The following is a 25984-nucleotide window of genomic DNA, read 5'->3' on the forward strand; positions in this document are numbered from 1 at the left end:
CAAATTGCAGATAAGTCGCACGCAACTTGCACTGAAGTCTATGGCGAGTTAGTCGTATGCAACTTGCAACCAATGGTAGAAAATCCAACATGGTTGCAAACATTAGCGGCTCTGTGTTGCAGTTGGTCGCAGATTGCAATGAGACACCAGGGGAAATAATTTTAAATCACTGCCTGGCCCTATCCTTAAAAAACCCATAAGGCTGTGTGCACACGTAGCGGATTTCCAGCGGATCCGCAGCGTTTTTTACCGTGCAGAAATGCAGCAGATCCGCAAGTGATTTACAGTACAATGTAAATCAATGGAAAAAAAACGCTGTGCTAATGGTGCGGAAAATTCCGCACAGAAACGCTGCAGATTAAAAGAAGTAGTACGTCACTTCTAAGGCTACTTTCACACTAGCGTCGGGAACAACCCGTCGCTGCGCGTCGGGCCGACGTTCCCGACGCTAGTGTGTTCTCCGCCGCACAACGGGGGCAGCGGATGCATATTTCCCACGCATCCGCTGCCCCATTGTGATGTGCGGGGAAGTGCGGGGAGGTGGGGGCGGAGTTCCGACTGCGCATGCGCGGTCGGAAAAAGCGGACCGTCGGGAGCAAAAAACGTTACATGTAACGTTTTTTTCTCCCGACGGTCCGCTACCATACGCCCAAGCGTCGCAAAACGGAATCACCGTTTGGCAATGCGTCGCAAATGCGTCGCAAATGCGTCGCTAATGTTACTCTATGGCGAAAAAACGTATCCAGCAAAAACTTTTGCTGGATGCGGCGTTTCGCAAAAACGACGCATTTGCGACGTATTGCAGTTAACGCTAGTGTGAAAGTAGCCTAAGAGATGCAGAATCCGCACAAAAAATTCCAGGGGCAAATCCGCAACGTGTGCACATAGCCTAAGTATTAAAATAAGAGAGAACTCATGGCTCTACAGAGTGGTCTTCAGCTTTATCAGTTTTTGCTCAGCATGACTGACACTTTGTAGCCATGTGCTATATTGTTTTCTTTCCATTTCCTGAAGCATCAACTTTGTACACTGCAATTTCTGAGTTTCTACTATCAGTTTCCCTGGGCTGCAAAGGGTTAAAGGAAAACAATTCTGAATATGACACAGAAGAAATGCCTGCAGCAGTTTAATGAGGGGAGGATTTGACACAGAGATGGGATGGATGGGGGTAGCATATCCACCCAATGTTTCCACCCAATCTGAAGCACCTGGGTGTCTGGTTTCTGCTTCCCTGCTGGTCATGATTTCTGTACACAGTGACAAACAGGGTGCAGCCTATATACAGCTGCTGACTAGTGCAGGTAAGAGCATGGCTTTGTCTTTACCTATAAGGAGCCGGATTATTTACTGGGTCCAGTGCTTGCTCTCCTGTTGTTCTGGACTGTGGTTTTCTTGCATTCTTTCATAAGACCTCATGGTGATGTTTTGCAATGTGAGCTCAGCGCAGGCTCCTATGCAATATATCCTCTGCCATTGTAGTAAGGAGGGGGAGGGAATGCATTTGCAAAATTGTGGACATAAAAAGTCTAATGCGCCCCCTATAGACATATAGGGCATTTAATGGAATGTGAGCACAGTTTTGTCCTTTTGGGTGTTAAGAGTGTCTGCAGAATTATTGCAGCTTCCACACTTGGGGTATGTTCACACTAAGTTTACTGATGCAGGTCTGATACATAATCCACATTAAGCAGCTCTATGAGAACATACCCTTTGCATTGAAAACTGTGAAATCCATAATATAATCTTGCCCAGGGGCGGATATATCATTGGTTTAACATGTGCAGCTGCACAGGGGCCCACAGCGGTAAAGGGGACAGCTATCAAATCAGCAAGCAGGTTTTGTCACAGCCACAAAAAGGGGCCCATATACTGTCCTCACACACGGGGCGTCTTCCGTCACTGAACAGACAATCAATATCAAATATATAGTTTTAACCAATTTACACTGCAATGTGTGGATGAGCGTTTGTAAAATCTCATACACTGAGAGGGAGATGACAAAAGTCGCCTGAACAGGGCCAGACTGGGACTAAAATTCAGCCCTGGCATTTGAAGTTACACAGGCCCACTTGTCACATGGTGACTGTATATCTTTGAACACTTGTAAGCAGGGCCAGTTTTAGCAAAGTGGGGCCCTAGGCAAAGATTAAAATGGGGCCCCAAATGCTAACATATTGCACATCACACAAAAGCATTTCGGTTGTATTTACATGCGCTGATCTCAGGCCGCTAAATGAGTTTGATCGACAATACTGAAGTTGTTCAACGCTTCTTTCCCCACCTCTTTCCACCAGCTGAGGAATAATGATGGGACAGAACGATCACTAATAGATCACTAACAGATCACCATACAGTATCATGTTATCAGCAGCACATCTACAGTTTACACCGGCGATGTGCTGCTGAGAACAATGTTTTTTGTTCCAGCAAAAACAATCTGAATATGCAGCATTTTACTTGTTTAGCAAAATACACCCCATAGTCCTCCATATATTATAATGTGCACCACAGTCCTCCATATAGTATAATACACTCCTTATAGTCCTCCATATATTAAAATACACTGCTCAGTCCTCCATATAGCATAATACACTCCTCATAGTGCTCCATATAGTATAATGCACCGCCATAGTCATCCATGTAGTACAATTCACTTCCCATAGTATAATGCACCCCATAGTTCTTCATATAGTATAACGTATTCCCCATAGTCACCAATACAGTATAATGCAGCCCACATATAGTATAATGCAGCCACCCCATAGTTTAATGCAGCCCCCTCATAGAGTATGATGCAATCACCCCTCAAAGAATAAAAATATAATACAGCCCCCCATAGAATATAATGTAGCCCCGAATAGAATATAATTCAGCCCACCTCCCCACAGAATATAATGCAGCCCCATCAAAGAGTATGATACAGTCATCCCTCATAAAATCTAATACAGCCCCCCATAGAATATAATACAGCCCACCTCCCCATAATATATAATGTAGCCCCCATAGAATATAATACAGCCCCCCATAGTATATAACACAGCCTCCCCCATAGAATATAATATACCCCTTATAGTATATAACACAGCCTCCCCCATAGAATATAATATACCCCCACAATAGTATATAACACAGCCCCATAGTATATAACACGGCCTCCCCCATAGTATATAGCACAACCCGCATAGCAGATAACACAGCCCACGTAGTAGTATATAACACAGCCCACGTAGTAGTATATAACACAGCCCACGTAGTAGTATATAGCACAGCCCACATAGTAGTATACAGCACAGCCCAAATAGTAGTATATAGCACAGCCCACATAGTAGTATACAGCACAGCCCACATAGTAGTATATAGCACAGCCCACATAGTAGTATACAGCACAGCCCACATAGTAGTATATAGCACAGCCCACATAGTATACAGCACAGCCCACATAGTAGTATATAGCACGGCCCACATAGTAGTATATAGCACAGCCCACACAGTAGTATACAGCACTGCCCGCATCTCTCCCCCCCGAGAATGGCCTCACAGGCCAGTAAAAAAAAAACACACACACTCCTCACCTCCCCTCGTGCCCGCGATGCTCCCTGCTTCTGGCTCGGCTCACTGTGCCTGCCCAAGGCGGGAGAAAAGAGCGCAGGCGCCGGCTCATTTCAAAACAGCGACGAGGAGGCGGCGCCAAGAGGATTTGAGTGACGGCTGTGTGGCGTCTGCAGCAGGGGGGGAAAGGCCTGCCTCCTTGACTGAAGAAAGGTATTTGGGACAAATTACAAAACGGATTATTTCTGCAGTTACAGCACCAATAACTAAAAGAGCCACCTTGTCAGAATGCAGCTTTACTGCTGCACAAGGTGGCTCTTTTTAGTTTCAAACGCCTGGGGGGGGGGGGGGACAGGTTCCCTTTAACCAAGATGGAACGTGTGCACAGCAATGTTGTTTTGATGTTGCTGTGCACTATGTTCATTTTATGGGGAGCTTTTTTAGGGAGATTCCAGGCAGAATCCTCTTGAGTAAGTCGTTGTGTGAAAATACCATTAGATTGGTTGGTAATAACTATGTGTGTAAGCCTGGCTGGAGTCCCACATAGTGCTCAGTGTGCATGTAACACATGCCCTTAGTGCATTTTTCCACTTCTTTTTTTTCTACTACATCAAAATGGCATAAAAAAAGAAAAGCAGCAATAAACATAGTGTATTTTGGTGTCAACGCCCGCAGAAAGAAAAGCAGCATCTTCATACGAGAGAACACACCTAGTGACTTTTTACTGCATCATTAGAAATTAACTGCTAATGGCTTGCCTATTGTTAATTATCTATCTATCTATCTATCTATCTATCTATCTATCTATCTATCTATCTATCTATCTCAGATCTTGAGGGAATTGCAATCCCCTCCTATGTTAATAAAGGAATCTCACAATGTCAGCTGCATGATCATGTCTGATCTACTGCAGGGATACAAATTTGTCAATTTTTGCCTATCAATTCTATTCCAGAATACAGTCTGTGATTATGTAATCTGTTGCTAGGTTTCCCATCTGAATGAACTTTGTTTCTAAACGTAAAGTAGAATCCGATTTTTCACACCGAGCATCCTACTTACATCCGAATGCAATGCGATTTTTTTTAACATGAGCTTTTTACATACATAGAGGGAAAGCTGGCAATTCAACTGCCGTGTGCTGTAAAATCACTGCAGGAGCCAACAGGGTAGAAGAGATGGATTACATACAGTAAATACAAATAGAATAGGTAGATATACAGATGTCTGTGACAAATGCAATTAGTACAGTATGTGTGCAGCTTACTGTATATGAAAATCATACAAGAAAAAAACACCAAAAAGAACCAAGTAATCATAAAATATAAAGCTTTATTGAAACCAAACTATATAAAACCATATAACTGAGGGTAAGTAGGGATATGACAGAGGTGAGCCAAATAAGGTGGGACCACAGTAAGAGTCAGGTAAACCAGCAGGCATATAAAAGATAAACAGTTTTGCTCAAACGTGCAAGTGCATAAGTGCAGTATAACATACCCAATGATATAGCCTGGAGAATAAGTATGTCCAGATCAGCGGATAAAGCAGATGTCCAAGAAGACTGTATTCCACATCAAGGACAAAGAGTGCAGAGCAAAAGAGAAGTGAAAACAAATAGTACAATGTTTGCCTAAAACAGGGGTGGGGAATCTTTTTTTTCTGCCAAGGGCCATTTGGCTATTTATACCATCCTTCGGGGGCCATACAAACTCCGCCCACAAAGTACATCCTGACTCTGGCACTGGTGTCAGGACGTGATCTTTCATTGCATGCCCTTCAGTGTCCAGTAGTGAACACTGCATGTGTGTGCTAACCGAGCAAGAAGAAATTAATGAGCTGGTTGTAATCAAAATACACCTCCCTGCCCAAGAAGGCGGTCCCTGAGAATGTGCTCGGGGGCCTGATAAAAGGTCATTTAGGGTTGTAAATGGCCCTGGAGCCTGAGGTTCCCCACCCCTTGCCTAAAAAGTACCTGAGACTGTGTGGTGTCACCGGCTCCAACGTGCATTTCAGCGCTGTGCCTTCTTCCAGGGGAGTGGCATCCATGTGTAATCAGGACCTTAAATATACCGAGGGGGCCTATCAAGATGTCCTATACAAAGTAGAGTAACGCTGCATGTCAGTGGCGCATGTGACGCTGGCCGCTCCCGGAAGCAAGCATCACGAGGGCGTCACCGGTCAGGAGGGTCCGCATCAGTAGGCAACTCTAGCGTTAATCTGCTTTGTATCAGACATCTTGATAGGCCCCCTCGGTATGTTTAAGGTCCTGATTACTCATGGATGCTACTCCCCCGGAAGAAGGTACAGCGCCGAAATGCGCGTTGGGGTGAGTGGCACCACAGAGTCTCAGTACAATGTTTGCCTAAAAGTTACCTATCTGTTTTCACTTCTCTTTTGCTCTACACTCTTTGTCCTTGATGTGGTATACAGCCTTCTTGGACATCTGCTTTATCCCCTGATCTGGACATAATTATTCTCCAGGCTATATCATTGGGAATGTTATATTGCACTTGCACTTTTGAGCAAAACTGTAAATCGCCATATGCGGACGCATCTGCATACAATGCATGTCCCTGTGTGCCCAATGTTAAAGATAGGTATGCAGGGAAACGCAGTACACCTACAGAAGTAGGCGGAGCTTCAGGGAGGAAGAAGAGCGGATGTACCCAGCCATCCGCAGCCCTCCTGAATGCAAATGTGAAACCAGCCTAAATACTTTTTTTCCCCACTGTACAGGTCCTTCCCAAAAAAATAGCATATAGTGTTAAATTTCATTATTTACCATAATGTAATGATTACAATTAAACTTTCATATACTATAGATTCATTATCCACCAACTGAAATTTGTCAGGTCTTTTATTGTTTTAATACTGATGATTTTGGCATACAACTCTGTCATGGTTCGCAATGGCAAGGGAACGTCAGAGAACTTAAATAACAGACTAGCTCTTGGGTGATGGAATCTCGAGCTGACCGTGAGCTAAACCTACCACACAACTAACAGTGGCCGGGTGACGTACCTACGTTTTATCCCTAGACGCCAAGCGCCAGCCGGAGAACTAACTAACCCTAATAGAGGAAAAAAAACAGACCTGGCTTACCTCTAGGGAAATTCCCCCAAAAAGGAGACAGAAGCCCCCCACATATATTGACGGTGAGTTCAGAGGAAAAGACATACGCAGTATGAAGGTAGGTTCAGCAAAGCGAGGTCCGCTTACTAGATAGAAGAAGATACAATAGGGAACTTCACGGTCAGCTGAAAACCCTATTAAAATACCATCCAGAAATTACTTTAAGACTCATGTGTCAACTCATGACACCGGAGTGGTAATTTCGGCCCACAAGAGCTTCCAGCTACAGAAACATAACATAACTGTGAACTGGAACAAAAATGCAAACAAACTTAGGACTAAGAGTCCAACTTAGCTGATAGTAGTCTAGAAGCAGGAACATGCAACAGAAAGGCTCTGGTTACATTGATGGCCGGCACTAGAATAACTGAGCAGCAAGGCTAAATAGGATACTCCCACATGCTGATGGAAACAGGTGAACAGAGAAAGTGAAGCACACAAGTCCAGTACCACCAGCGACCACCGGGGGAGCCCAAAAACCAAATTCACAACAGTACCCCCCCCCTCAAGGAGGGGGCACCGAACCCTCACAAGAACCACCAGGGCGATCAGGATGAGCCCTATGAAAGGCACGGACCAAATCAGAGGCATGAACATCAGAGGCTGTCACCCAAGAATTATCCTCCTGACCGTAGCCCTTCCACTTGACCAGATACTGAAGTTTCCGTCTGGAAACACGGGAGTCCAAGATCTTCTCCACAACGTACTCCAATTCACCCTCAACCAACACCGGAGCGGGAGGCTCAACGGAAGGCACAACCGGTACCTCATACCTGCGCAATAATGACCGATGGAAAACATTATGGATAGAAAAAGATGCCGGGAGGTCCAATCGAAAGGACACAGGGTTAAGAATCTCCAAAATCTTATACGGGCCGATGAACCGAGGCTTAAACTTAGGAGAAGAAACCCTCATAGGGACAAAACGAGAAGACAACCACACCAAGTCCCCAACACGAAGACGAGGACCAACACGACGACGGCGGTTAGCAAAATGCCGAGTCTTCTCCTGGGACAACTCCAAATTGTCCACCACCTGTCCCCAAATCCGATGCAACCTATCCACCACAGTATCCACTCCAGGACAATCCGAAGACTCCACCTGACCAGAAGAAAAGCGAGGATGAAACCCCGAATTGCAAAAAAAAGGAGAAACCAAAGTGGCAGAACTAGCCCGATTATTGAGGGCAAACTCCGCCAACGGCAAAAAGGCAACCCAGTCATCCTGATCCGCAGACACAAAACACCTCAAATAAGTCTCCAAGGTCTGATTAGTTCGCTCAGTCTGGCCATTAGTCTGAGGATGGAACGCAGACGAAAAAGACAAATCAATGCCCATCCTAGCACAGAACGCCCGCCAAAATCTAGACACGAACTGGGTCCCCCTGTCAGAAACGATATTCTCCGGAATACCATGCAAGCGAACCACATTTTGAAAAAACAGAGGAACCAACTCGGAAGAGGACGGCAACTTAGGCAAGGGCACCAAATGAACCATCTTTGAAAAACGGTCACACACCACCCAGATGACAGACATTTTCTGAGAAACAGGGAGATCAGAAATAAAATCCATAGAGATGTGAGTCCAAGGCCTCTTTAGAATAGGCAAAGATAACAACAATCCGCTAGCCCGAGAACAACAAGGTTTGGCCCGAGCACAAACATCACAAGACTGCACAAAAACTCGTACATCTCGAGACAGAGAAGGCCACCAGAAGGACCTAGCCACCAAATCCCTGGTACCAAAGATTCCGGGATGACCTGCCAACGCAGAAGAATGAACCTCCGAGATGACTCTACTGGTCCAATCATCAGGAACAAACAGTCTACCAGGCGGGCAACGATCAGGTCTATCCGCCTGAAACTCCTGCAAAGCCCGTCGCAGGTCTGGGGAAACAGCAGATAATATCACCCCATCCTTAAGGATACCTGTAGGTTCAGAATCACCAGGGAAATCAGGCTCAAAACTCCTAGAAAGGGCATCCGCCTTCACATTTTTAGAACCTGGTAAGTATGAGACCACAAAATTAAACCGAGAGAAAAACAACGACCAGCGCGCCTGTCTAGGATTCAGGCGCCTGGCAGACTCAAGATAAATCAAATTCTTGTGATCGGTCAATACCACCACCTGATGTCTAGCCCCCTCAAGCCAATGACGCCACTCCTCAAAAGCCCACTTCATAGCCAAAAGCTCCCGATTACCAATATCATAATTTCGCTCGGCGGGCGAAAATTTTCGAGAAAAGAACGCACAAGGTCTCATCACGGAGCAATCGGAACTTTTCTGCGACAAGACCGCCCCAGCTCCGATCTCGGAAGCATCGACCTCAACCTGAAAAGGAAGAGTAACATCAGGCTGACGCAACACAGGGGCGGAAGAAAAGCGGCGCTTAAGCTCCCGAAAGGCCTCCACAGCAGCAGGGGACCAATCAGCAACATCAGCACCCTTTTTGGTCAAATCAGTCAAAGGTTTAGCAACATCAGAAAAACCAGTTATAAATCGACGATAAAAATTAGCAAAGCCCAAAAATTTCTGAAGGCTCTTAAGCGAAGAAGGTTGCGTCCAATCACAAATAGCCCGAACCTTGACAGGATCCATCTCAATGGAAGAGGGGGAAAAAATGTACCCCAAAAAAGAAATCTTTTGAACCCCAAAAATACACTTAGAACCCTTCACACGCAAGGAATTAGCCCGCAAAACCTGAAAAACCCTCCTGACCTGTTGGACATGAGAATCCCAGTCATCCGAAAAAATCAAAACATCATCCAGATACACGATCATGAATTTATCCAAATATTCCCGGAAAATGTCATGCATAAAGGACTGAAAGACTGAAGGGGCATTTGAAAGACCAAAAGGCATTACTAAATACTCAAAATGGCCCTCGGGCGTATTAAATGCGGTCTTCCACTCATCCCCCTGCTTAATTCGCACCAAATTATACGCCCCACGGAGATCAATCTTAGAGAACCACTTAGCCCCTTTTATTCGAGCAAACAAATCAGTCAGCAGTGGCAGAGGATACTGATATCTGACTGTAATTTTATTCAAGAGTCGATAATCAATACACGGCCTCAAAGAGCCATCTTTTTTAGATACAAAGAAAAAACCGGCTCCTAAGGGAGATGAAGAAGGACGAATATGTCCCTTTTCCAGGGACTCCTTAATATATTCTCGCATAGCAGCATGTTCAGGTACAGACAGATTAAATAAACGACCCTTTGGAAATTTACTGCCCGGAATCAGATCTATGGTACAATCGCAATCTCTGTGAGGAGGTAGTGAACCAAGCTTAGGCTCCTCAAAAACATCACGATAATCAGATAAAAATTCCGGAATCTCAGAGGGAATAGATGACGAAATGGAAACCAAAGGTACGTCCCCATGAGCCCCCTGACATCCCCAGCTTAACACAGACATTGCTTTCCAGTCAAGAACTGGGTTATGAGATTGTAACCATGGCAATCCGAGCACCAAAACATCATGTAGATTGTACAACACAAGGAAGCGAATCGTCTCCTGATGGTCTGGATTCATACGCATAGTCACTTGTGTCCAGTATTGTGGTTTATTACTAGCCAATGGTGTAGAGTCAATACCCTTCAGAGGTATAGGAACTTCCAGAGGCTCTAGATCAAACCCACAGCGCCTGGCAAAGGACCAATCCATGAGACTCAAAGCGGCGCCAGAGTCGACATAGGCATCCGCGGTAATTGACGATAATGAACAAATCAAGGTCACAGACAAAATAAACTTAGACTGTAAAGTGCCAATTGAAATAGACTTATCAACCTTTTTTGTACGTTTAGAGCATGCTGATATAACATGAATCACCACAATAGAAGCACAACCCATTTTTTCGCCTAAAATTCTGCCGTTCGCTTCTGGACAGAATTCTATCACATTGCATATTTTCTGGAGCCTTCTCAGAAGACACCGCCAAATGGTGCACAGGTTTGCGCTCCCGCAAACGCCGATCAATCTGAATAGCCATTGTCATGGACTCATTCAGACCTGTAGGTGCAGGGAACCCCACCATAACATCTTTAATGGCATCAGAGAGACCCTCTCTGAAATTCGCCGCCAGGGCGCACTCATTCCACTGAGTAAGCACAGACCATTTACGAAATTTTTGGCAGTATATTTCAACTTCATCTTGCCCTTGAGATAGGGCCATCAAGGTCTTTTCGGCCTGAATCTCTAAATTAGGTTCCTCATAAAGCAACCCCAAAGCCAGAAAAAACGCATCCACATTGAGCAACGCAGGATCCCCGGGTGCCAATGCAAATGCCCAGTCTTGAGGGTCACCCCGCAGCAAGGAAATTACTATCCTAACCTGCTGTGCGGGATCTCCAGCGGAGCGAGATCTCAGGGAAAGAAATAATTTACAATTATATTTGAAATTCAGGAAACGAGATCTATCCCCGGAGAAAAATTCTGGTATAGGAATTCTAGGTTCAGATATAGGGGCATGAATAACAAAATCCTGTAAATTTTGAACCTTCGTAGCAAGATTATTCAAACCTGTAGCCAAACTCTGAGGATCCATTTTAATCAGGTGAGATCAGAGCCATTCAAGGATTAGAAGGAGAGAGAGAGGCAAAGGCTGCAATTAGAGCAGAAATGCAACTGAGTCAACAATAGAGCAAGCTCAGAAGAAAAAAAAAAAAAAAAATCTGCAGACTTCTTTTTCTCTCCTTTCTTCTGCCAACGGTTTTAACCCTTGGCCGGCCATACTGTCATGGTTCCCAATGGCAAGGGAACGTCAGAGAACTTAAATAACAGACTAGCTCTTGGGTGATGGAATCTCGAGCTGACCGTGAGCTAAACCTACCACACAACTAACAGTGGCCGGGTGACGTACCTACGTTTTATCCCTAGACGCCCAGCGCCAGCCGGAGAACTAACTAACCCTAATAGAGGAAAAAAAACAGACCTGGCTTACCTCTAGGGAAATTCCCCCAAAAAGGAGACAGAAGCCCCCCACATATATTGACGGTGAGTTCAGAGGAAAAGACATACGCAGTATGAAGGTAGGTTCAGCAAAGCGAGGTCCGCTTACTAGATAGAAGAAGATACAATAGGGAACTTCACGGTCAGCTGAAAACCCTATTAAAATACCATCCAGAAATTACTTTAAGACTCATGTGTCAACTCATGACACCGGAGTGGTAATTTCGGCCCACAAGAGCTTCCAGCTACAGAAACATAACATAACTGAGAACTGGAACAAAAATGCAAACAAACTTAGGACTAAGAGTCCAACTTAGCTGATAGTAGTCTAGAAGCAGGAACATGCAACAGAAAGGCTCTGGTTACATTGATGGCCGGCACTAGAATAACTGAGCAGCAAGGCTAAATAGGATACTCCCACATGCTGATGGAAACAGGTGAACAGAGAAAGTGAAGCACACAAGTCCAGTACCACCAGCGACCACCGGGGGAGCCCAAAAACCAAATTCGCAACACAACTCCTGATAACCCAAAAAACCTGTCTCAATAAATTAGCATATCAAGAAAAGGTTCTCTAAATGACCTATTACCCTAATCTTCTGAATCAACTAATTAACTCTAAACACATGCAAAAGATACCTGAGGCTTTTAAAAACTCCCTGCCTGGTTCATTACTCAAAACCCCCATCATGGGTAAGACTAGCGACCTGACAGATGTCAAGAAGGCCATCATTGACACCCTCAAGCAAGAGGGTAAGACCCAGAAAGAAATTTATCAACAAATAGGCTGTTCCCAGAGTGCTGTATCAAGGCACCTCAATGGTAAGTCTGTTGGAAGGAAACAATGTGGCAGAAAACGCTGTACAACGAGAAGAGGTGACCGGAACCTGAGGAAGCAGTGGACTGAGTCTGGTGTGGAAACATCCAGAGCCACCGTGCACAGGCGTGTGCAGGAAATGGGCTACAGGTGCCGCATTCCCCAGGTAAAGCCACTTTTGAACCATAAACAGCGGCAGAAGCGCCTGACCTGGGCTACAGAGAAGCAGCACTGGACTGTTGCTAAGTGGTCCCAAGTACTTTTTTCTGATGAAAGCAAATTTTGCATGTCATTCGGAAATCAAGGTGCCAGAGTCTGGAGGAAGACTGGGGAGAAGGAAATGCCAAAATGCCTGAAGTCCAGTGTCAAGTACCCACAGTCAGTGATGGTGTGGGGTGCCATGTCAGCTGCTGGTGTTGGTCCACTGTGTTTCATCAAGGGCAGGGTCAATGCAGCTAGCTATCAGGAGATTTTGGAGCACTTCATGCTTCCATCAGCTGAAATGCTTTATGGAGATGAAGATTTCATTTTTCAGCACGACCTGGCACCTGCTCACAGTGCCAAAACCACTGGTAAATGGTTTACTGACCATGGTATTACTGTGCTCAATTGGCCTGCCAACTCTCCTGACCTGAACCCCATAGAGAATCTGTGGGATATTGTGAAGAGAAAGTTGAGAGACGCAAGACCCAACACTCTGGATGAGCTTAAGGCCGCTATTGAAGCATCCTGGGCCTCCATAACATCTCAGCAGTGTCACAGGCTGATTGCCTCCATGCCACGCCGCATTGAAGCAGTCATTTCTGCCAAAGGATTCCCGACCAAGTATTGAGTGCATAACTGAACATTATTATTTGATGGTTTTTTTGTTTGGTATTAAAAAACACTTTTATTTGATTGGTCGGGTGAAATATGCTAATTTATTGAGACAGGTTTTTTGGGTTATCAGGAGTTGTATGCCAAAATCATCAGTATTAAAACAATAAAAGACCTGACAAATTTCAGTTGGTGGATAATGAATCTATAGTATATGAAAGTTTAATTGTAATCATTACATTATGGTAAATAATGAAATTTAACACTATATGCTAATTTTTTGAGAAGGACCTGTATATAGTTTGGTTTCAATAAAGCTTTATATTTTATAATTACTTGGTTCTTTTTGTTTTGTTTTTTTCTTGTATAATTTTCATGACCTTGCACTGAACCTACTTTATCCATCCTTGCACCTTCACACTGATCTGTTGATCAGGATTCACTTTCACACATCCGTCTTTTCTGATCCGTCAGAATCCGTTGATTTTTGAGAATGCAGGATCCTGCAAAAAAATTTGCAGGATCCTACATTTTCCCATAGACTTGTATTAGCGATGGATTATGACGGATGGCTATCCGTTTCATCCGTCGTGCACTGGATCCGTCGTAAAATAGCGGTCCGTCGTGCAGAGCAAACGCGAATTGTAACGTTTTTTTGTGCACGTCGGAAAATCGGTCAGCGACGCAGGATCCGTCGCTGACCGTCACACGCAGGAATCCAGCGACGGATCCAGTTTTTCCCCTCTGAGCATGCCCAGAAGCGCTCTCTCTCTCTTTCTCTCTCTCTTTCTCTCTTTCTCTCTCTCTTTCTCTCTCTCCATTCCCGTACGACGGATCCGTCATTACACTGGATCTGTCGCACACGTTTTTCCCTATTTTCATGACGTCCGTCGATACGTCATTTTGCTGCACCACGACGGACCCCAGAAAAACGGAAGTGTGAAAGTAGCCTTCCCCATTCTTGTACAGTACCTTCACACTGATCTGTTGATCAGGATTTTGCTCTGGGTGTTGGCCTTGTGATACGTTTTTTATCTTACTGTATATGTATTTAATTTAATTAAAGATTATTTAAAAAGAAAAATGGTGTGGGCTCACGCACAATTTTCACAACCAGCAGAGGGAAAACTGATGGCTGGAGGCTGATGTTTATAGCCTGGGAAGGGGGTAATACCCCTGGAGCTTTCCAGGCTATTAATAACAGCTCACAACTATATACTTAGCCTTTACTGGCTATTAAAATGGGGGACCCTAAAAAAATTGATGCAGGGTCCCCTATAATTAATTACCAGCAAAGGCTATGCAGACAGCTGCAGGCTGATAGTAATAGCCTAGGAAGGGGCCATGGATACTGCCCCCCCAGGTTAAAAGCATCAGCTCTCAGCCACCCCAGAAAAGGCGCATCTCTAAGATGCGCCAATTCTGGCACTTAGCCTCGCTCTTCCCTCTTGCCATGTAGTGGTGGCAAGTGGGGTGATAGTTGGGGGGGGGGGGGGTTGATGTCACCTTTGTATTGTCAGATGACACCAAGCTCTGAGGTTAGTAATAGAGAGGTGTCAATAAGACGCCCCCATTACTAACTCCATAGTCGAATTGTGTGAATACACAGACACCCAGAGTAAAGTCCTTTAATTTGAACAATAACACAGATTACTTTAATAATTTAATTAAACCATACTTACGACCTCGCCCATTCCTCCGATGCCCTTGTCGTCTGCAAAAGTTAAAAAAACAAACAACAATATTCCTCACCTTTCCGCAGAGATGCTGCTAATCCATTTGCCCCACGACAGGTCTAGCTCTACTACATCTAGATGGCAGGCTGCATGGTTGCATGATGTGACCATACAGCCTGTGACCCAGCAGACACTGAGCACCGTCTGCTCAGTGTCTGTCTGTGAATGTCTATTACCTATCTGAGGACTGGCAGAGCATATGCCCTGGGACTGGGGGGCACAGCAAGCCACGTTACTTTGGCCAAGGTATTCAGATAAGGCTGTATTCACACGTTTTACCATCCTTGGAAAAAGGACCAATTTCCTTCTCCAGTATTCTCCCAGTTATTTCTCGCTTTTTTTTTTTTTTTGCACTGAAGCAGGTAAATTAGATTTTTTTTATTGTTCATTGACACAACAATGGATCAGTTAAAACAGATGGATCTCTGAAGTACAAAGTCAGTCATCCGTTTTACATGGATCCTCATATACTGCAATGCCCTAGTCTGATCCTCAGAATAAATAAGAATAGACTTTTGAGTCTCCCGGTCTAGAGACAAGGACCTGCTTTTAAAACTGATGTGTGTATGGATCAATTAAACCCATATAGGTTAGCATGCTGTCCAAGAGAAAAGAAGAAATTGGGATGTGTCACAAGGATGTGTGAATGTATCCCAAATAATGGCAAGATGACGTTTTCCCCAAGGTGAATGAAGGAAGATTGTATTTACTTCTGTCCAAATCCCATTAGATACATTTAACGCAATTTTGGGGGTTTGCTAAATTTGAAGAATTGATGTTTTTATATGCCTCTCAAAGTGAATCTGGTTCTGCAGCTCTGGTCCTCCACAGATTTATAATGGGAGGTTTGGTTTTGCATTTTTTTTTTGCATTTTTTTTTTCAGTCTTCGAACATGTTACCATAATAGGAAAGGTACTTAACAGCAAGCTGAGCATGAAGTAATAAAAACCAAGAAAACCTATTCTACTGCGCTGCTGGAAGCATTTACAGGTAGAGAGATTTATTTATGAAATGCAAAAATGAAAAGTTGGAAATATTGTCACAATTATGGAGTAACCTTTTAATCCTGCACAAGCGAGCAGATTTTCATTATGTAACCCTGCTGGAAAACACAGCAGGGAACCCCCCTCAGAGAATGCGTGGACAGAAGCGTGCAATCAGCCGATTGGAGGGATTAGAAGTAACGTCAGACTTGGAAACCCTGATATTTTATTCTTCAGATATGCCATCCCCCACAATATATGGCATTACCTCATATATACTGCTAGCTGAAGACTTCCGCTCCATTGTGGGGCACTACTACCCATCTACTCACAGGGGTGTAATGCTGCGTTGTGGGTGTGCTGTCTGTACAATTTGGCATGGTGGCTGTTCTGAGGGGTGCAATGTGTAAACTATAACTGGGACACTTTTTATTTTCATGGTGCAGCATCACCCCATCAGGCCACTTTACAGAATGTTTATCTGTGCAATGTGCACAATATTCGTCATGGAATGCATGGCAGAATGTGGGTATTATGCACTCTACCTGTCCAATATGTGGTGCTATGATAATATTTATCATGGCACAGCCTGATGATCTAAGATGTTTATCTGGGCATTAGTTCATCGCACTGTATTTACTTATGCATCATGTACAGTGCCTTGCAAAAGTATTCGGCTCCCTGGAACTTTTCAACCTTTTCCCACATATACTTCAAACATAAAGATACCAAATGTAAATTTTTGAAGAATCAACAACAAGTACACAATTGTGAAGTTGATCGAAACTTATTGGTCATTTTAAATTTTTGTGGAAATTCAAAAGCTGAAAAATGGGGCATGCAATATTATTCGGCCCCTTTTAACTTAATACTTTGTTGCGCCACCGTTTGCTGCGATTACAGCTGCAAGTCGCTTGGGGTATGTCTTTATCAGTTCTGTACATCGAGAGACTGAAATTCTTGCCCATTCTTCCTTGGCAAACAGCTCGAGCTCAGTGAGCTTTGATGGAGATCGTTTGTGAACAGCAGTTTTCAGCTCTTTCCACAGATTCTCGATTGGATTGAGGTCTGGACTTTGACATTCTAACACCTGGATACGTTTATTTGTGAACCATTCCAGTGTAGATTTTGCTTTATGTTTGGGATCATTGTCTTCATGGAAGACAAATCTCCGTCCCAGTCTCAGGTATTTTGCAGACTCCAACAGGTTTTCTTCAAGAATGGTCCTGTATTTGGCTCCATCCATCTTCCCATCAATTTTAACCATCTTCCCTGTCCCTGCTGAAGAAAAGTAGGCCCAAACCATGATGCTGCCACCACCATGTTTGACAGTGGGGATGGTGTGTTCAGGGTGATGAGCTGTGTTGCCTTTATGCCAAACATATCGTTTGGCATTGTTGCCAAAAAGTTTGATTTTGGTTTCATCTGACCAGAGCATCTTCTTCCACATGTTTGGTGTGTCTCCCAGGTGGCTTGTTGCAAACTTTAACACCCCTTTCTGCCAGCTGACGGAATAGTACGTCACCTGGCAGAACCCCCGCGGTGAGCCCACCTCAAAGCTGCGACATGTCAGCTGTTTTGTACAGCTGACATGTGCGCGCAATGAGCGCGAGTGGAATCGCGATCCGCCCGCGCCCATTAACTAGTTAAATGCATTTATCTAGCGCTCCCGGCCGCGCGGCCGGAGGTTCTCGCACCGCTGACCCCGTCACATGATCGGGGGTCATCGGTGCATTGCCATAACAACCACTTGCTGATTGCTGATGGTTGCTGATGGCCGATTGCTTTGAGTGCCACCCTGTGGTCGGCGTTCAAAGCAACCCTGCATTTCTGCTACATAGAGGTGATCTGTGCTTCACCTCTATGTAGCAGAGGCGATCGAGTTGTGCATGCTTCTAGCCTCCTATGGAGGCTATTGAAGCATGCCAAAATTTAAAAAAAAAAAAAAAAAAAAAGTTTAAAAATATAAAAAAAATAAAAAATATATAAAAGTTCAAATCACCCCCCTTTCTCCCCAATCAAAATAAAACAATAAAAAAAAATCAAACCTACACGTATTTGGTATCGCCGTGTTCAGAATCGCCCGATCTATCAATAAAAACAAAGGATTAACCTGACCTGAGAAAAAAATCAAAACGACAAAATTACGTTTTTTTGGTCGCCGTAACATTGCATTAAAATGCAATAACGGGCGATCAAAAGAACGTATCTGCACCAAAATGGTATAATTAAAAACGCCAGCTCGGCACGCAAAAAATAAGCCCTCACCGGACCCCAGATCACGAAAATTGGAGACGCTACGGGTATCGGAAAATGGCGCCATTTTTTTTTTTTTTTTTTTTTTTTTTTTTTAAGCAAACTTTGGAATTTTTTTTTTTACCACTTAGATAAAAGAGAACCTAGACATGTTTGGTGTCTATGAACTCGTAATAACCTGGAGAATCATAATATCAGGTCAGTTTTAGGATTTAGTGAACCTAGCAAAAAAGCCAAACAAAAAACAAGTGTGAGATTGCACTTTTTTTGCACATTTCGTCGCACTTGGATTTTTTCCCCGTTTTCTGTTACACGGCGTGGTAAAACCAATGGTATCATTCAAAAGTACATCTCGTCCCGCAAAAAATAAGCCCTCACATGGCCATATTGACGGAAAAAGAAAAAAAGTTATGGCACTGGGAAGGATGGGAGCGAAAAACGGAAAAAGCTCTGGGGGTGAAGGAGTTAAATGACACTTTTTATGATATCTTTGAGAAATGGCTTTCTTCTTGCCACTCTTCCATAAAGGCCAGATTTGTGCAGCGTATGACTGATTGTTGTCGTGTGGACAGACTGTCCCACCTCAGCTGTAGATCTCTGCAGTTCATCCAGAATGATCATGGGCCTCTTGGTTGTATCTCTGATCAGTCTTCTCCTTGTTTGAGATGAAAGTTTAGAGGGACGGCCGGGTCTTGGTAGATTTGCAGTGGTATGATACTCCTTCCATTTCAATATGATCGCTTGCACGGTGCTTCCTGGGATGTTTAAAGTTTTGGAAATCATTTTGTATCCAAATCCAGCTTTAAACTTCTCCACAACAGTATCATGGACCTGCCTGTTGTGTTCCATGGTCTTCATGATGCGCTCTGTGCTTCAGGGCAGTCTCACATGTCCAGATATTTCCGGTACCAGAGTTATCCGTGTCCGTGTGTCCGTGAGCTCACGTGGCACATCAGTGTGGCACACGTGCGGCAGATGTGTGTCCACTGAGGACCACACGGACCGTGCAGGAGACAGCGCTACAGTAAGCGCTGTCCCCAGCGTGGTGCTGAAGCCGCCATTCATCCCTTCTCTCCAGCAGCGTTCGCTGGAGAGAAGGAATGAAAAATCAATATTTTTTTAACCCCTTAATCCCGTATGACGTACTATCCCGTCAAGGTGACCTGGGACTTAATTCCCGGTGACGGGATAGTACGTCATACGCGATCGGCCGCGCTCACGGGGGGAGCGCGGCCGATCGCGGCCGGGTGTCAGCTGCCTATCGCAGCTGAAATCCGGCACTATGTGCCAGGAGCGGTCATGGACCTCCCCCGGCACATTAACCCCTGGCACACCGCGATCAAACATGATCGCGGTGTACCGGCGGTATAGGGAAGCATCGCGCAGGGAGGGGGCTCCCTGCGGGCTTCCCTGAGACCCCCGGAGCAACGCGATGTGATCGCGTTGCTGCGAGGGTCTCCTACCTCCTTCCTGGCTGCAGGTCCCGGATCCAAGATGGCCGCGGCATCCGGGTCCTGCAGGGAAGGAGGTGGCTTACCGAGTGTCTGCTCAGTGCAGACGCTGGTAAGCCTGCAGCCCTGTCAGTGAGATCGGTGATCTGACAGAGTGCTGTGCACACTATCAGATCATCGATCTGTGATGTCCCCCCTGGGACAAAGTAAAAAAGTAAAAAAAAATTTTTTCCACATGTGTAAAAAAAAAAAAAAAGAAAAAAAATCCTAAATAAATAATAATAAAAAAAATATATTATTCCCATAAATACATTTCTTTATCTAAATAAAAAAAACAAAACAATAAAAGTACACATATTTAGTATCGCCGCGTCCGTAACGACCCAACCTATAAAACTGCCCCACTAGTTAACCCCTTCAGTAAACACCGTAAGAAAAGAAAAAAAAAAAAACGAGGCAAAAAACAACGCTTTATTACCATACCGCCGAACAAAAAGTGGAATAACACGCGATCAAAAAGACTGATATAAATATCCATGGTACCGCTGAAAACGTCATCTTGTCCCGCAAAAAACAAGCCACCATACAGCATCATCAGCAAAAAAATAAAAAAGTTATAGTCCTGAGAATAAAGCGATACCAAAATAATTATTTTTTCTATAAAATAGTTTTTATCGTATAAAAGCGCCAAAACATAAAAAAATGATATAAATGAGATATCGCTGTAATTGTACTGACCCGTCGAATAAAACTGCTTTATCAATTTTACCAAACGCGGAACGGTATAAACGCCTCTCCCAAAAGAAATTCATGAATAGCAGGTTTTTGGTCATTCTGCCTCACAAAAATCGGAATAAAAAGCGATCAAAAACTGTCACGTGTCCGAAAATGTTACCAATAAAAACGTCAACTCGTCCCGCAAAAAACAAGACCTCACATGACTCTGTGGAGCAAAATGTGGAAAAATTATAGGTCTCAAAATGTGGAGACGCAAAAACTTTTTTGCTATAAAAAGCGTCGCTGGTTTCACACTTGCGTTTTTGTCTGCAGCGTTTTTTCCCTATATTTAACATTGAAAACGCATGCGTTTTTTTGTACGCGTTTGGTCGCGTTTTCAAACGCATGCGTTTTTTTTCTGCATGTGTTCATTTTCAGAAATACAACCTGCAGTATTTTCTTGCGTTTTTAAGCACATGCGTTTGTTTGCGTTAAAAACGCATGCGTTTTTATCGAAAAAAAAACAGAAAACACACTGAAAAGCCACCCACCACCATCAAGGTGATAAAGGGATCCAAACCCTAACCCTAACTCTACCCCTAACCTCACCCCTAACCGTTTAATGAACATTTTCTGACAGTCATAGTGCCACGTATTTCAGTGCCACGTATTTCAGTGCCACGTATTTCAGTGCCACGTATTTCAGTGCCACGTATTTTAGTGCCACGTGTTTCAGTGCCACGTATTTAAGTGCCACGTATCACGTATTTCAGTGCCACGTGTCACGTATTTCAGTGCCACGTATTTCAGTGCCACGTATTTCAGTGCCACGTATTTCAGTGCCACGTATTTCAGTGCCACGTATTTCAGTGCCACGTATCACGTATTTCAGTGCCACGTGTTTCAGTGCCACGTATTTAAGTGCCATGTATCACGTATTTCAGTGCAACGTATTTCAGTGCCACGTATTTCAGTGCCACGTATTTCAGTGCCACGTATTTCATTGCCACGTATTTCAGTCACGTTTAGGGTTAGGGGTAGGGTTAGGGCTAGGGTTGGAGGTAAAGTTAGGGTTGGGGCTAAAGTTGGGGTTGGGGCTAAAGTTAGGGTTAGGGTTTGGATTACATTTACGGTTTGGATTAGGGTTGGGATTAGAATTATGGGTGTGTCAGGGCTAGGGGTGTGGTTAGGGTTACCGTTTGGGATTAGGGTTAGGGGTGTGTTTGGGTTAGGGTTTCAGGTAGAATTGGGGAGTTTCCACTGTCCAGGCACATCAGGGGCTCTCCAAGCGCGACATGGCGTCCAATCTCAATTCCAGCCAATTCTGCGTTGAAAAAGTAAAACAGTGCTCCTTCCCTTCCGAGCTCTCCCGTGCGCCCAAAAAGGGGTTTACCCCAACATATGTGTTATCAGCGTACTCGGGACAAATTGAACAACAACTTCTGGGGTCCAAGTTCTCTTGTTATCCTTAGGAAAATAAAAATTTGGGGGGCTAAAAATCATTTTTGTGGGGAAAAAAAAGATGTTTTATTTTCACGGCTCTGCGTTATAAACTGTAGTGAAACACTTGGGGGTTCAAAGTTCTCACAACACATCTCGATAAGTTCCTTGGGAGGTCTAGTTTCCAATATGGGGTCACTTGTGGGGGGTTTGTACTGTTTGGGTACATCAGGGGCTCTGCAAATGCAACGTGACGGCTGCTGACCAATCCATTTAAGTCTGCATTCCAAATGGCGCTCCTTCCCTTCCGAGCTCTGTCATGCGCCCAAACAGTGTTTCCCCCCCACATATGGGGTATCAGCGTACTCAGGACAAATTGGAAAACAAATTTTGGGGTCCAATTTATTCTGTTACCCTTGTAAAAATACAAAGCTGGGGGCTAAAAAATCATTTTTGAGAAAAAAAAATATATATTTTCACGGCTCTGCGTTATAATCTGTAGTGAAACACTTGGGGGTTCAAAGCTCTCAAAACACATCTAGATAAGTTCCTTAGGGGGTCTACTTTCCAAAATGGTGTCACTTGTGGGGGGTTTCAATGTTTAGGCACATCAGGGGCTCCCCAAACGCAACATGGCGTCCCATCTCAATTCCAATCAATTTTGCATTGAAAAGTCAAATGGCGCTCCTTCCCTCCCAAGCTCTGCCATGCGCCCAAACAATGGTTTACACCCACATATGGGGTATCAGCTGTTGTGAACTATACCTTTTGGCTCCCTCTTGTGGTCACTAGTGATTTGGCACTTGGATTGTCTTTTACCAGGTTGGTACTCACCTGCTTCGTTAGACCATGGGTGTTGCTATTTAAACTTCCTGGATTCTCAGTCCAGTGCCTGGCATCGTTGTAATCAGTTCACTTCTGTTTGCTCCTGTCTTCAGGTCCTGGTTCTTTGCAAGATAAGCTAAGACCTGCTTTCGTACTTTTGATCATTTGCTTTATTCTTATTTTTTGTCCAGCTTGTACAAAATGTGATTCCTGATATCGCTGGAAGCTCTAGGGGGCTGATATTCTCCCCCCACACCGTCAGTCGGTTTGGGGGTTCTTGGATATTCAGCGTGGATATTTTGCAGGGTTTTTTGCTGACCATATAAGTCTTCTTACTATATTCTGCTATTAGTCAGTGGGCCTCTTTGCTAAATCTAGTTCATTCTTACGTTTGTCTTTTCTTCTTACCTCACCGTTATTTGTTGGGGGCTTGTATTACTTTGGGGTCTTTTCTCTGGAGGCAAGAGAGGTCTTATTTTCCCTGATAGGGTTAGTTAGTTCTCCGGCTGGCGCGAGACGTCTAGGATCAACGTAGGCACGTTCCCCAGCTGCTGTTAGTGTTTGCGCTAGGATCAGGTATATGGTCAGCCTAGTTACCACTTCCCTATGAGCGAGTATTTATGTTTTGCAGACTTTGCGGTAATCTCTGAGGTCCCCTGCCATTGGGACCATAACAATCAGCGTACTCAGGACAAATTGCACAACATTTTTTGGGGTCCAATTTCTTCTCTTACCCTTGGGAAAATAAAAAATTGGGGGCGAAAAGATCATTTTTGTGAAAAAATATGATTTTTTATTTTTACGGCTCCGCATTATAAACTTCTGTGAAGCACTTGGTGGGTCAAAGTGCTCACCACACATCTAGATAAGTTCCTTAGGGGGTCTACTTTCCAAAATGGTGTCACTTGTAGGGAGTTTCAATGTTTAGGCACATCAGGGGCTCTCCAAACGCAACATGGCGTCCCATCTCAATTCCAGTAAATTTTGCATTGAAAAGTCAAATGGCGCTCCTTCCCTTCCAAGCTCTGCCATGCGCCCAAACAATGGTTTACACCCACATATGGGGTATCATCGTACTCAGGACAAATTGCACAACATTTTTTGGTGTCCAATTTCTTCTCTTACCCTTGGGAAAATAAAAAATTGGGGGCGAAAAGATCATTTTTGTGAAAAAATGATTTTTTATTTTTACGGCTCTGCATTATAAACTTCTGTAAAGCACTTGGTGGGTCAAAGTGCTCACCACACATCAAGATAAGTTCCTTAGGGGGTCTACTTTCCAAAATAGTGTCACTTGTAGGGGGTTTCAGTGTTTAGGCACATCAGGGGCTCTCCAAACGCAACATGGCGTCCCATCTCAATTCCAGTCAATTTTGCATTGAAAAGTCAAATGGCGCTCCTTTCCTTCCGAGCTCTGCCATACGCCCAAACAGTGGTTTATCCCACATATGGGGTATCAGCGTACTCAGGACAAATTGTACAACAACTTTGGGGGTCCATTTTCTCCTGTTACCCTTGGTAAAATAAAACAAATTGGAGCTGAAATAAATTTTGTGTGAAAAAAAGTTAAATGTTCATTTTTATTTAAACATTCCAAAAATTCCTGTGAAACACCTGAAGGGTTAATAAACTTCTTGAATGTGGTTTTGAGCACCTTGAGGGGTGCAGTTTTTAGAATGGTGTCACACTTGGGTATTTTCTATCATATAGACCCCTCAAAATGACTTCAAATGAGATGTGGTCCCTAAAAAAAAATGGTGTTGTAAAAATGAGAAATTGCTGGTCAACTTTTAACCCTTATAACTGCGTCACAAAAAAAAATGTTGGTTCCAAAATTGTACTGATGTAAAGTAGACATGTGGGAAATGTTACTTATTAAGTATTTTGCGTGACATATGTCTGTGATTTAAGGGCATAAAAATTCAAAGTTGGAAAATTGCAAAATTTTCAACATTTTCGCCAAATTTCCATTTTTTTCACAAATAAACGCAAGTTATATCGAATAAATTTTACCACTAACATGAAGTACAATATGTCACGAGAAAACAATGTCAGAATCGCCAAGATCCGTCAAAGCGTTCCAAAGTTATAGCCTCATAAAGGGACAGTGGTCAGAATTGTAAAAATTGGCCCGGTCATTAACGTGCAAACCACCCTCGGGGCTTAAGGGGTTAATTATTTTTGTCTTTAAAATCAAGTTCCTTGTCACCTCCCCCCTCCCACCCCCTGTGCGCCCGCCCACTGGAAATACTCACCCAGCTCCCTCGATGCTTCCTCTCAGCGCCGCAGCTTGTCCTGTATGAGCGGTCACGTGGTGCCGCTCATTACAGTGATGAATATGTGGCTCCACACCACTGAGGACCACACGGACCGTGCAGGAGACAGCACTAGAGATAAGCGCTGTCCCCTGCATCTGGTGCTGAAGCCGGAATTCATCCCTTCTCTCCAGCAGCGTTCGCTGGAGAGAAGGAATGAAAAATCTTTTTTTTTTTTTTTTTTGTGGTTAAAATCAAGTTCCCGGCCCCTGTGCGCCCGCCCCCTGGAAATTAAATACTCACCCAGCTCCCTCGATGCTTCCTCTCAGCGCCGCAGTTTCTTCCTGTATGAGCGGTCACGTGGTACCGCTCATTACAGTGATGAATATGCGGCTCCACCCCTATGGGAGGTGGAGCCGCATATTCATCACTGTAATGAGCGGCACCACGTGACCGCTCATACAGGACAAGCTGCGATGCTGAGAGGAAGCATCGAGGGAGCTGGGTGAGTATTTTATTTCCAGTGGGCGGGCGCACAGGGGGTGGGAGGGGGGAGGTGACAAGGATCTTTATTTTAAAGACAAAAATAATTTAAAAAAACCATTGATTTTTCATTCCTTCTCTCCAGCAAACACTGCTGGGGGGACAGCGCTTACTGTAGCGCTGTCTCCTGCACGGCACACGGACAGCATCCGTGTGCGGTACATGTTTTACACGGACCCATTGACTTTAATGGGTCCGTGCGCTCCCACGAACACTGACATGTCTCCGTGTTTTTCAAACGGACACACGGTCCGTGAAAACACGCTAACGTGCAGAGACACATTGATTTTAATGTGTCTACGTGAGTCAGTGTCTCTGGTACGTGAGGAAACTGTCACCACACGTACTGGAGCCACTGACGTGTGAAACAGGCCTTATTCCAGTGGACTTTTCTGCAAGACTAATGTGAAATTTAAAAAAAAAAAAGTCTTGTCCAGGCATAAAAAGTATTATTCTCATTTGTACAGCAAAGGCGAATTGTTGTAAATGGAAAGGCTGCGTTCACA

At 44.2% G+C, this 25984-nt stretch overlaps 1 protein-coding gene across 2 annotated transcripts in view; it reads left to right on the top strand.

The window, feature by feature from the left end:
- The first annotated feature begins 1148 nt into the window (after nucleotides 1-1148).
- LOC143805852 (G-protein coupled receptor 4-like) overlaps nucleotides 1149-25984 on the top strand; it is a 58360-nt gene continuing 33524 nt past the window's right edge. Inside the window, exons 1-2 of one of the 2 annotated variants that reach the window (XM_077285574.1) lie at nucleotides 1176-1301; nucleotides 15892-15998. The gene's annotated coding sequence lies outside the window, so the exon portion shown is untranslated. Of the gene's footprint in view, nucleotides 1302-15891; nucleotides 15999-25984 lie in introns of both variants that reach the window. The other variant, XM_077285573.1, reaches the window with a different exon arrangement.

The sequence above is a fragment of the Ranitomeya variabilis genome, chromosome 2, assembly GCF_051348905.1.
Source record: "Ranitomeya variabilis isolate aRanVar5 chromosome 2, aRanVar5.hap1, whole genome shotgun sequence".
NCBI classification, from domain to species: domain Eukaryota; kingdom Metazoa; phylum Chordata; class Amphibia; order Anura; family Dendrobatidae; genus Ranitomeya; species Ranitomeya variabilis.